Source organism: Diceros bicornis, unplaced genomic scaffold (assembly GCF_020826845.1).
Source record: "Diceros bicornis minor isolate mBicDic1 unplaced genomic scaffold, mDicBic1.mat.cur scaffold_55_ctg1, whole genome shotgun sequence".
Taxonomy (NCBI): Eukaryota; Metazoa; Chordata; class Mammalia; order Perissodactyla; family Rhinocerotidae; genus Diceros; species Diceros bicornis.
In genome coordinates this window covers 1,712,628-1,722,892 of record NW_026691429.1, presented here as the reverse complement: position 1 = coordinate 1,722,892, position 10,265 = coordinate 1,712,628, and the positions used below count along the sequence as shown (strand labels likewise).

The window sequence follows — 10,265 nt, the reverse complement described above, 5'->3', positions numbered from 1 at the left end:
GTGCTATTTATTTCTTACTATGAATGTGAGTTACTGTGTAGTGTCCTTTCATTTCAGCCTGAGGGATTCCCTGTAGTATTTCTTGTAAGGCGGGTATGGTAATGACAAATTTTCTCTGTTTTTGTTTAGCAAGGGATACCTCAATTTCTCCTTCATTTTTGAAGGAAAGTTTTGGTAGATATAGAATTCTTGATTGACAGTCTTTTTCTTTCAGCACTTTGAGTATGTTATCCTACTGCCTGCTGGCTTCCATGGTTTCTGATGAGACATCAACTGCTAATCTTATTGAGGATCCCTTATATATGAGGAGTCACTCCTCTGTTTTCACTTTCAAGATTCTCTCTTTTTCTTTGGCTTTCAATAGTTTGATTATGATGTATCTAGGTAAGGATCTCTGAGTTTATCATACTTGGACTTTGTTGAGTTTCTTTAAAGTGTAGATTAATGTTTTTCGTCAAATTTGGGAAGTTTTTGCCATTATTTCTTCAGAATTTCTTTCTGCACCTTTTTCTTTCTCTTCTCCTTCTGGGACTTTCATTGTGCCTATGCTGGTATGCTTGATGGTGTCCCACAGATCTCTCTCTGTTCATTTTCCTTCATTCTTTTTTCTTTCTTTTCCTCAGTCTGATAATCTCAATTGAGTTATATTCAAGTTTGTTGATACTTTCTTCTGCCTATTTATATCTGCTGCTGAACCCTTCTAGTGAATTTTTTATTCTGGTGATTGTACTTTTCAACTGCAGAATTTCTATTTGGTTCTTTTTTTTTTTTTTTTTAATAATTTCTATCTCTTTATTGATAATCTCTTTTTGGACATTGTTCTCATACTTTCCTTTATTTTTTTAGACATGATTTCCCTTAGTTCTTTGAACGTATTTAAAATAGCTAATTTAAAGCCTTTTTCTAGTAAGTCCAACATCTGGGCTTCCTCAGGGATAGTTTCTTTTGACTGCTTTTTTTTTTTTTTTCCTGTGTATGGGCTTTATTGTCTTGTTTTTTTTCATGTCTCATAATTTTTTGTTACAATTTGGACATTTGAAAATAATAAAATATGACAACTCTGAACATCTGATTCTCTTCCTCTCAGAGTTTGTTGTTGCTGTTTGTTTACTGACTTTCTGGACTAATTATGTAAAGTATTTTTTTGTCATGTGTGGTCACTGAAGGTTCTATTCACTTATTAGTGATCAGCTAATGATTAGACAGAGTTTTTTGAAATGCCTAAAACCAGTAAGTTTCACAGTCTTTGCCAAGGGGCTTTGAGTGTGTCTTCGGGCACACCTTCAGCCCTCATCCAGGCAGTTTACAATTCCACCTTGACCTTTGCTAAGTGCTTGCACAGAGCCTCAGGGTGAGCCTGAGGTGAGAGCTTAGGCCCTTCTCAGGACTTTTCCTGAGCATGCCCAAGGCCTGAGCGTGCAGGTGGCCATCTGGATTTCCAGGAGTGTGTTGGAGCTTTTCAAAGCCCCCTATGGACATCTTGTTAACCAGCTTTTCCTTTTAAGGTTTTTGGTTAGCCTGTTGTTTGCCCAACTGTTATCTACTGCCCAACTTTTATATACAGCCTTGATGTTAAACAATTGTCTCTGATTTTTTTTTTTTTTTTTGTGAGGGAGATCAGCCCTGAGCTAACATCTGATGCCAATCCTCCTCTTTTTTCTGAGGAAGACTGGCCCTGAGCTAACATCCGTGCTCATCTTCCTCCACTTTATATGGGACGCCGCCACAGCATGGCTCGACAAACAGTGCATCAGTGCATGCTGGGGATCCGAACCGGCGAACCCTGGGCTGCCACAGCAGAGTGCGTGCACTTAACTGCCTGCGCCACTGGGCCGGCCCCTGTCTCTGATTATTTTTGACAAATACCCCCAAGGAGAAGGCTTTTTGCACTGTGTGAGCTCTAAGTCAAGTCAAATAAAGACAGTCTTGTGAGTGTAGCCTTCCAGGAAACCACCAGATAAGTCACGTAATGACAGTTCTCTGAGCATGGGGCGTTGAAGGAATTCCATCTCTTTTCCACTCCTTCCAGTAGCTGTTAGACTGCTGGGTTACAGGCTGTGGATTTTCAAAGTTACCGCAGACCTGAAGAGTGGGAAATGAGAATAGGACAAGTTAAAGCACCATAAAGTGTACTGTTCCTACCAAGAGTCAGTTGTTTTTCTTGAGTAAATGCTCCCCTGATTGCTGCAAGCCTGTGGTTAATCTCCGGAATTCTAAGTTATTTTCCAGTGTCGAAGATGTTTTCCGGTGTCACTGTTTCTTTTATGAAACATAGAATTTTGAGAGGTTCTTATTCTACCATTTTCTCTGACGTCTCTGTTCATTTGTTTTTAACATCAAAGTTGTTTCTTTTATTTTTTGGAATAGAAGAGATGGTATATTTGAAGAGAAGCAACACCTGATTCTGTTTCAGCTGTGTTTATGGCATTTTCTGTCTGAACATTTGGGCCTCAGTTTTTCCATATGCAGAAAAGGGGTGCAAATACGTCTCCCCATCTATTCTGTAGGGCTCTGTGAACTAAATGCTACTGTATATGTGGAGATGCTTTGGTCTCTTTGGAAGAAAAGCACTTAAATTCCTCAAGGCTTCAGGGTTGTTACTTCCAGTTCTGCTTCCCACTGCGTGTCCTTGATCAAGCCACTGAACCAATTGCTTCTGTTTCTTTTTCCACCTCTCCCCTCCCCTCTCTCTTTTCAAGGAAGAGACAATGTTCATTCTCCTGATAGACATGCCAGTAAATTTAAATTGCTTTAAATGTATTTAAAATTATTTGAAGATGTTCAGGAAAAACTGTTGTTGTTATTTGAGGTTGACTAGAAATTATGGCTGTTTGCACATATGCAGAATATTATAATGCAATCTTGAATGTGATTATTGAGGGTTTTTTATATTACACATAATACCAGAAATAGAGTTTTGAAACCTCTGGTAGTCCTTTGTATGCATCTCTCTCTCTCCCTCTCCCTTTTTTTTTTTGCCATCAGGTACCTTCCTAGCTCCATCAAATCTGAGCATCTCTGAGGAAAGTGGCTAGAACTCACAGCTTTTTTTTTTGGCTTGTGCTAAAATATACATAACATAAAATTTACCATTTTAACCACATTTAAGTGTACAATTCAGTCGCGTTAAGTACATTCACATAGTTGTGCAATGTATGCATTTCTTTTTGAAAAATATAGATTCCATAGTTCCTTGACAATATTTGCTTTGTGAACCAACACTGTTTTTAAAATTAAAGAGTATGGACTATACCAGTTTTTTGCTCATTCATTTTGTAGGAAGCCATGAGTTTTATAAACATGGTAGCTGTTGATTTCAATGGTCATGCTTCCTTTACCTCATTTCATTTCTGAAAACAACCTAAACAACCTAATTGTTCATACACAATACATTTAACTCACGTCTCTTTTGGTGCTGCAGGTTGCAATGCAGGCAGGGATTAACTTGGGGACAGCTGTGTCAAGAGGATTGTATCAACCAGCAACAATCTTTATGGGCCGCCAAATGTCAGCCATCCCAAGCGCTGGAGATGTTAGTACAGAGCAGAAATCTCCCCAACCCACGAAGAACTTCAGAACAATTCCTGACCCACGTTCACAGCGACAGACAGCCAGAGCAGTGATGTGACAGACAGCTATGTAGTCTGCACTAATAGTGGCACACAGTGCTTAAATAAGTCTGACAAAATAGATGGAAGGACATCTCTTCAGATTGGTGAGAAAACGCCAGTGACAGCCAGCCCATTGTCTGAGGAGGAACAGACTCATTGCTTGGAGATAGGAAGCAACTCACGTCACGGCAAGAGTAATTTATCTGAAAGCAAAAAGTCTGCTGAACTCCATTCCCTGTTACGGGGAAGATTACGTCCAGGGAGCAGAACCACTGATTTAAAGTGTGACAGTTCCAGCAGATCAGGGGCATCAGAGGGAGAAATACTGACACGGGAACATATTGAAGTCAAGGAAGACAGTGCCAGACTACCAGTCGCTCCGATATCAGTCTCAGAATACTGTGCATCTGAAAGTAAGTGTTCTCAAGAGAAGCATTCTGCTCAGGAAGGTTTCTCAGGTGGGGTGAGAGGCTGAGGTTGTTTGCTGATTTTTGTTGGTATTTAGTTTTTCTGGGTGGTAGTGGTCTTATGTAAGAACAAAGTGTACTCTCTAATTTTATCTTTTGTCAAAAAACAAAGTACAGTGGTGACTTTGCCAACAAATTCCATTCTAATGAATTCTTAAATATGTATGTGGAAATATTCTTACAAGCGAATTCTCTGATTTTTAAACTCATTGTTATATTTTTAATATATTTAATAAAATATTTTTAATGAGTTTTTAAATACTGTAATTAATCATGGATTGTTTCTACATGTTTTAACTGATGAATAATCCCACTCCGTGAGGTGGAACGTCTTACCTCGCTTCTCCCTGCACTTAGTGATCAGTAGTCTCTTCATATCCCCTCTTCCAGATCATCCTCCTCACGGGGACCCCGAGGCACAGAAGCCCTTCAGGAAAATGCAGCAACAGCAGGAAGAGGAAAGTCTGAGCAGCAGCAGTGACCTCACAGTTGCCGTAAGTGAAGATGGTCTGATTTTAGAGAGTCCAGAACCACAGCCAGATCCGAGTGACAAGATGGAGGGAGAAGATGGAATAGAGGCCTTAAAATTAATCCACTCTGAGCAAGAAAGAGGTGCCCTATCCACCGAAAAACATAATTGTATTTTGCAAACTCTAAGCTCTCCTGATTCAAAAAAAGAATCCTCCACTAACTCACCAACAAGAGAGTAAGCCACTGAATTTTTTTTTACTATTCTGTTTTTAATTATAGACATTTTTAGAGATCATTCCACTGGGAATGTATTGTCGAACACTCAGTCATGAATGTATAAGTTCCTTACTCATAAATAATCTCTTAGCAAAGGTCTAATTTGCTTTCTTTTCTTTTTTTATAAAATAGCTTTAAAAGTCTGAATATCATTGAAATCATGGTGATTTGCAGTTTATAATTATATCCAAACAATCCCTGGTTAATTCATAAGTCATTCCCCCCACCCCTACCCTCCAGCCTTTTAAGAAAACAAATCATTTTGAAGTTGTGGTAACACAGAAGGTGACAAACGGTTAAACTTACTAGGAATTCAGCTTTAGAGGCTAGGAACTTTGTATCTAATTAATTTGCTTAATCCTAATATCCCTTGCCATGGTGTCATTTTTGTCATACGATTAAATATGAGTTAATAAGTTCTTCTAAGTGTATATCTAAGCCAGCTTTCCTTTTCTGAATGTAAATATGAGGACACTGGAATCTTTAATGTTAAATAGGAACAACATCAGTGTTATACATTTTGAGCACTTATTATAATATCCAACTCATGAAAGCTCATGTATAATTTTTTATTATTGATTGGAGGTACTAGGTGGAATTGTGTAGAAAACATGGAAACTGTTGAAAACCAATTCTGCAATGAAAAATAACTCTAATAGCATCAAATCTCTTTTAGGAGTGGAAGGAACCTACGTAACAAACTAAGGTAGATCTCGCCTTTTAAAAATGAGGAAATCAAGGCTAGGGGCATAGGAATGACACGGAGGCCGTTGGGGCAGACCTTCCATACAGCCTGCCTCCCCAACCCACATGGCACCACTAGAATTTTCTGTTACACTGTGATGCCATCACTCTTTCTTTCCAACAGTCCCAGCAACAGTGAAAAGCCAAGTGGGCATCCTTGTATATGAGGGGATATGTTCTCTTTTAGAGCAGCGTTGCACCTTTAATGTATTGCCTCTTACCATTCATTATCTACTTATGGTGAAAATTTTAATTTATAGTCTGATTGACTTTAAAGTGATGTTCAAGAAATATTTATTAATAGCACATCCAAGTACAAAGTACTTGTACTGTGGATGGAAGAACCAACATGGTTCCTGTCATTGGGAAATTTGATTTATTAGAGTGGCAAGCCAAATGGATTTTTTTGTGTGTGTGTGAGGAAGATCGGCCCTGAGGTAACATCTGCCAATCCTCCTCTTTTTGCTGAGGAAGACTGGCCCTGGGCTAACATCCATGGCCATCTTCCTCCACTTTATATGGGACGCCGCCACAGCATGGCTTGACAAGTGGTGCGTCAGTGCGCGCCTGGGATCCAAACCAGGGAACCCCGGGCCGCTGCAGCGGAGCGCATGCACTTAACCGCTTGCGCCACCGGGCTGGCCCCACAATGGATTTTTCTAGTAAGAATACTTCTCTCATCAAAAAGGTACAGGTATTATATACTACATCATCAGAAACTTTATCACTAGAGATAGAATGTATCTGTTTTGGGTTTCGTATTTGCAGGCTTCTTTTTATAGCAATTCATTGGACCAGTAAGTAGTTTGGTGGATTAACTGGGGGACTAGTGTACTTACCCAGGACTCAGGCTTTTTCTGAGATGAAAAAAGTTGGGTATGTGTATAGAATTAAGAATGTTCTATCTCTCCTTCTCCTATATGACTGACTTTTTCCTATGATCTTAAAGCCAAGTTCCTTAGAATTTTGGGATATAGTTTTCCAAAATTTGTTAGAAAATATGGGCATTTGGGGAATTTTTGTATAGTTTGTCCTAATGGAATGGTCCCAGGATGAAAGGTCAGTCAGCAATGGTTGTTTTCTGTCTGTTACCAAATTTGAGCCCATTGATTTTGTGTGGTAAAAGTACTACCCAGGGGCCGGCCCTGTGGCTTAGCGGTTAAGTGCGCGCGCTCCGCTGCTGGCGGCCTAGGTTCGGATCCCAGGCGCACACTGACGCACCGCTTCTCAGGCCGTGCTGAGGCCGTGTCCCACCTACAGCAACTAGAAGGATTTGCATCTATGACATACAGCTATCTACTGGGGCTTTGGGGGAAAAAAATAAATAAATAAATAAACATTTAAAAAAAAAAAAGTACTATCCAGGAATAGGTTGAAGGTGGTTTAAATGATCCTGGTTAACCTGCTGACATCCTCACCGCTTTTGAGGCGCTGCGTTCTCTTATTTCCTCTTTAGCATGAGCTCTTCTCCTTGCTCTGAGGGTTAATTATTCATCTGAGACTGTAGTGTCATATTTACAGAGCTAATACTATGACTTCAAAGGTTCATTATCTCAGTTTACTTTATGGTCTGTTGGGGGCCTGGAGAAAAGTCACTTGAATGAATTTTAGTTAACAAAGATCTCAAGGGAAGGGTAGATCCTACAATTCCTCACCCACAAGAAAAGAAACTTTGTAACTATGTATGGTGACTGATGTTAACTAACTGTGGTGATCATTTCACAATATGTACAAATATTGGATCATTATGTTGCATACCTGAAACTAATATAATGCTGTATGTCGATTATACTTCAATTAAAAAAAAAAGAATAAGAGGAAGGAAGAGAAGGAAACCAGAATGGAAAGTGTGTGGAACATGGAAATGGCCTTTCTTTTCCAGAGTGGTAAAATGGTCCCTTGCTGCTAATGTGAATTCACTTCACATTCCTCCTTTGCTAGACTCAGACCAGTGATAATATCCGTACTGTCCTATATTTGGACAGAATACTTAATCCTCCCAAATGTGAAATTAACTCACAACTACTAGCTTTATATTTTTCACGAAAATCTTCTCCTAAAAATAAAAGGCACGTGTTTTCTGAGGAGCAGGAGAGCCAGCTCACTGGAGTCAGATGATTTACCTCACAACAATAGATGAGAGGAAAGCCTAACTCCAGCTTCCAGCTGCCAGGAGCCTTTGTTTACCAAGAAGCTACTCTTTTTTTCTTTTCCTATTCTTTTTTTTTTTTAACTTTTATCTTTGCTCTCTTTTCCTTGACCAAGTCAGTATAATTGAGTGCAGAAATAGCATATGGTCATTATGATCTGGACTTATATCCTAAAAGCTGAAAAACTTTTTGGTTGATCTTTATAGAATAAAAACAAAACAGAACATTTTTACCTCTTTTACAGTGATTCCTTACCTTTTTAGAATTCTTTGATTTTATTGATACTTCTCCTCTCCCAAAAGTACCTTACCACAAATCTGAAGTAATATAGGTAGTAGGACTGACAGGAGAGTGTTATGATGCTGTCCTAGGACAGTGGGACTAATTTACAGCAAGAAACACTTTCTGTCCTAGGCCAGTACCCAACACATATACAGAAGTTATGCAAAACAGTACTTTCCCCTTCTGCATGCATGACATCTGGTGTTTTCTTTATTAAATTTGTCAAAATACTAGTTCAGGTTTGCCCAACTAATATCACAATCCAGCAATGTTAAAAAGTGTTGCCTTAGGATTTATTATTTTCAGAGTTGAGTCCCTGATCTGTACATATTTTAACTATATAGCATTTAATATTTCAAAATATGATGCTCATTTTAAGTACTTATTTTTATCTTGATTGATTCTCAGTAGAGCAAGATAAGTTACATTTGTATTCGTCAGTGTGACGGTAGTTTTAATCCAGTAATAAGGGGCTCATGGTTAAGTTCTTAAATTGAACCAGCAAAAGCAGGAAAGCAGTGATTGCCAGCCTCCGGTGCTGACAGCAGGACTCCTTTTGTTTGTGGCCACGTTGGAGATGTGGACGTGGATGCTGTTTTGTTATGTCTGTGCTAAAACTCTATTTCTCCAGCCTCTCTTTCATCCAGGCATCCTTGAGCCTTGAGGTAATGGGAAAGTTGTGTCTCTCAGGTTCTTTACGTGATCATTATTTATTGTTTTTCCCAACAGTCTTCCCCACTTTAACTTACAGCAGACACTGTTAACAGTCCTGCAGGGTAAGGGTGTCCTGTGGGTGCCCAGGCTGCTGCTGACCCCTCTGGGGCACCTGGCTTTGCTCCCTGCAGATGCTCTTCTCTGTCCCTACCATGAGCCTGGTTAGATTTTCTCAGCGGTGGGTCCCCCAGCTCATCCTGCTGCCGCCTCCCCTTCCTGACCTTCCCGCCCCTCACTCAGCCCAGAGACCCCACACTCAAATGTGCAAGCCTGAGGCCCAGGGCAGCGAGAGCTGCAGAGGAGCAGCTGCCCAACCAAGGCAGTCAGTTATGTGTCCTCTGATTCATTCCTGTAGCCGCTTCTGCAAGGCCTGGACTGGAGAGAAACCATTTTACTGTGAGGTGAACCTATCCACAGACCCACTCAAAATAACGACTAGAATTTGGCCACCTCAAATACATTCATACAACTTGACTTCGAGTCTTGAAACCTGGGTTCAACTAAATTGTTTTTTGTTTGTTTGTTTTCAGAGTTTCTAAAAAGGGACAGTTCAAAAAACTAATTTGCATGCATTTGAAAAGTGTTAACATCGTAGGAGGAATTCAAGAAACTTGTTTCTAGGTAGTAGAAAATTCAGTGTTTCTGTGTATTTTTTTCACACCTAAAGCAGTTAATAACAATTTAGCAATATCATATATCCAATCAGTGTTCAGTCAGGAGCCAAGCAGATATCTTTTCAGTTGATGTTTTTTGATGAGTAGCCAAACTGTGCCATTGCACTGCATTTGCTTCATATGTCTCTTAAGTAGCATCACCATATAATTTATTGTCTAAATTAGGAAACTTTTGATTAACAAAAGACAACTCTATTAATTATTATGCTGGGACAACAGGCAGAAACCTGAATTGTCATGGACAAATTCTACTTTTTATTTTAATTGTGGTAAAAAATACACAACTTTAAATTTACCATCTTAACTGTTTTTAAGTGTGCAGCTCAGTAGTGTTAAGTATATTCACAGTGTTGTGCAACAGATCTCTAGAACTTTTTCATCTTGCAATACTGAAACACTATACCCACTAAACACTAATACTCCCTCCCCCTTCTTCCCAGCCCTTAATAACCACCTTTCCACTTTCTGTTTCTATGATTTTGACCACTTTTGTTACTTCATATGAGTGGAATCATACAGTACTTGGCCTCTTGTGACTGGCTTATTTCGCTTAGTATAAGGTCCTCAGGGTTCATCCACACTGTAGTATGTGACAGGATTTCCTTCTTTTTAAAGGCTGCATAATATTCCATTGTATGTATATGCCACATTTTCTTTATCCATTCAACTATTGATGGACATTTGGGTTGCTTCCACCTCTTGGCCATTGTGGAAAATGCTGTGATGAACAAGGGTGTGCCAATAACTCTTTGAGATCCTGTTTTTAGTTCTTTTGGATATATACCCAGAGTGGATTGCTGGATCATATAGTAATTCTATTTTTAATTTGTTGAGGAAGCTCCATACTGTTTTCCCTAATAGCTACACCCACCAGCA

At 39.4% G+C, this 10,265-nt stretch overlaps 1 pseudogene; it reads left to right on the top strand.

Moving 5' to 3' along the window:
• The first annotated feature begins 545 nt into the window (after positions 1-545).
• Positions 546-4,578, top strand: LOC131403111 (centrosomal protein kizuna-like; annotated as a pseudogene).
• Positions 4,579-10,265: the final 5,687 nt, after the last annotated feature.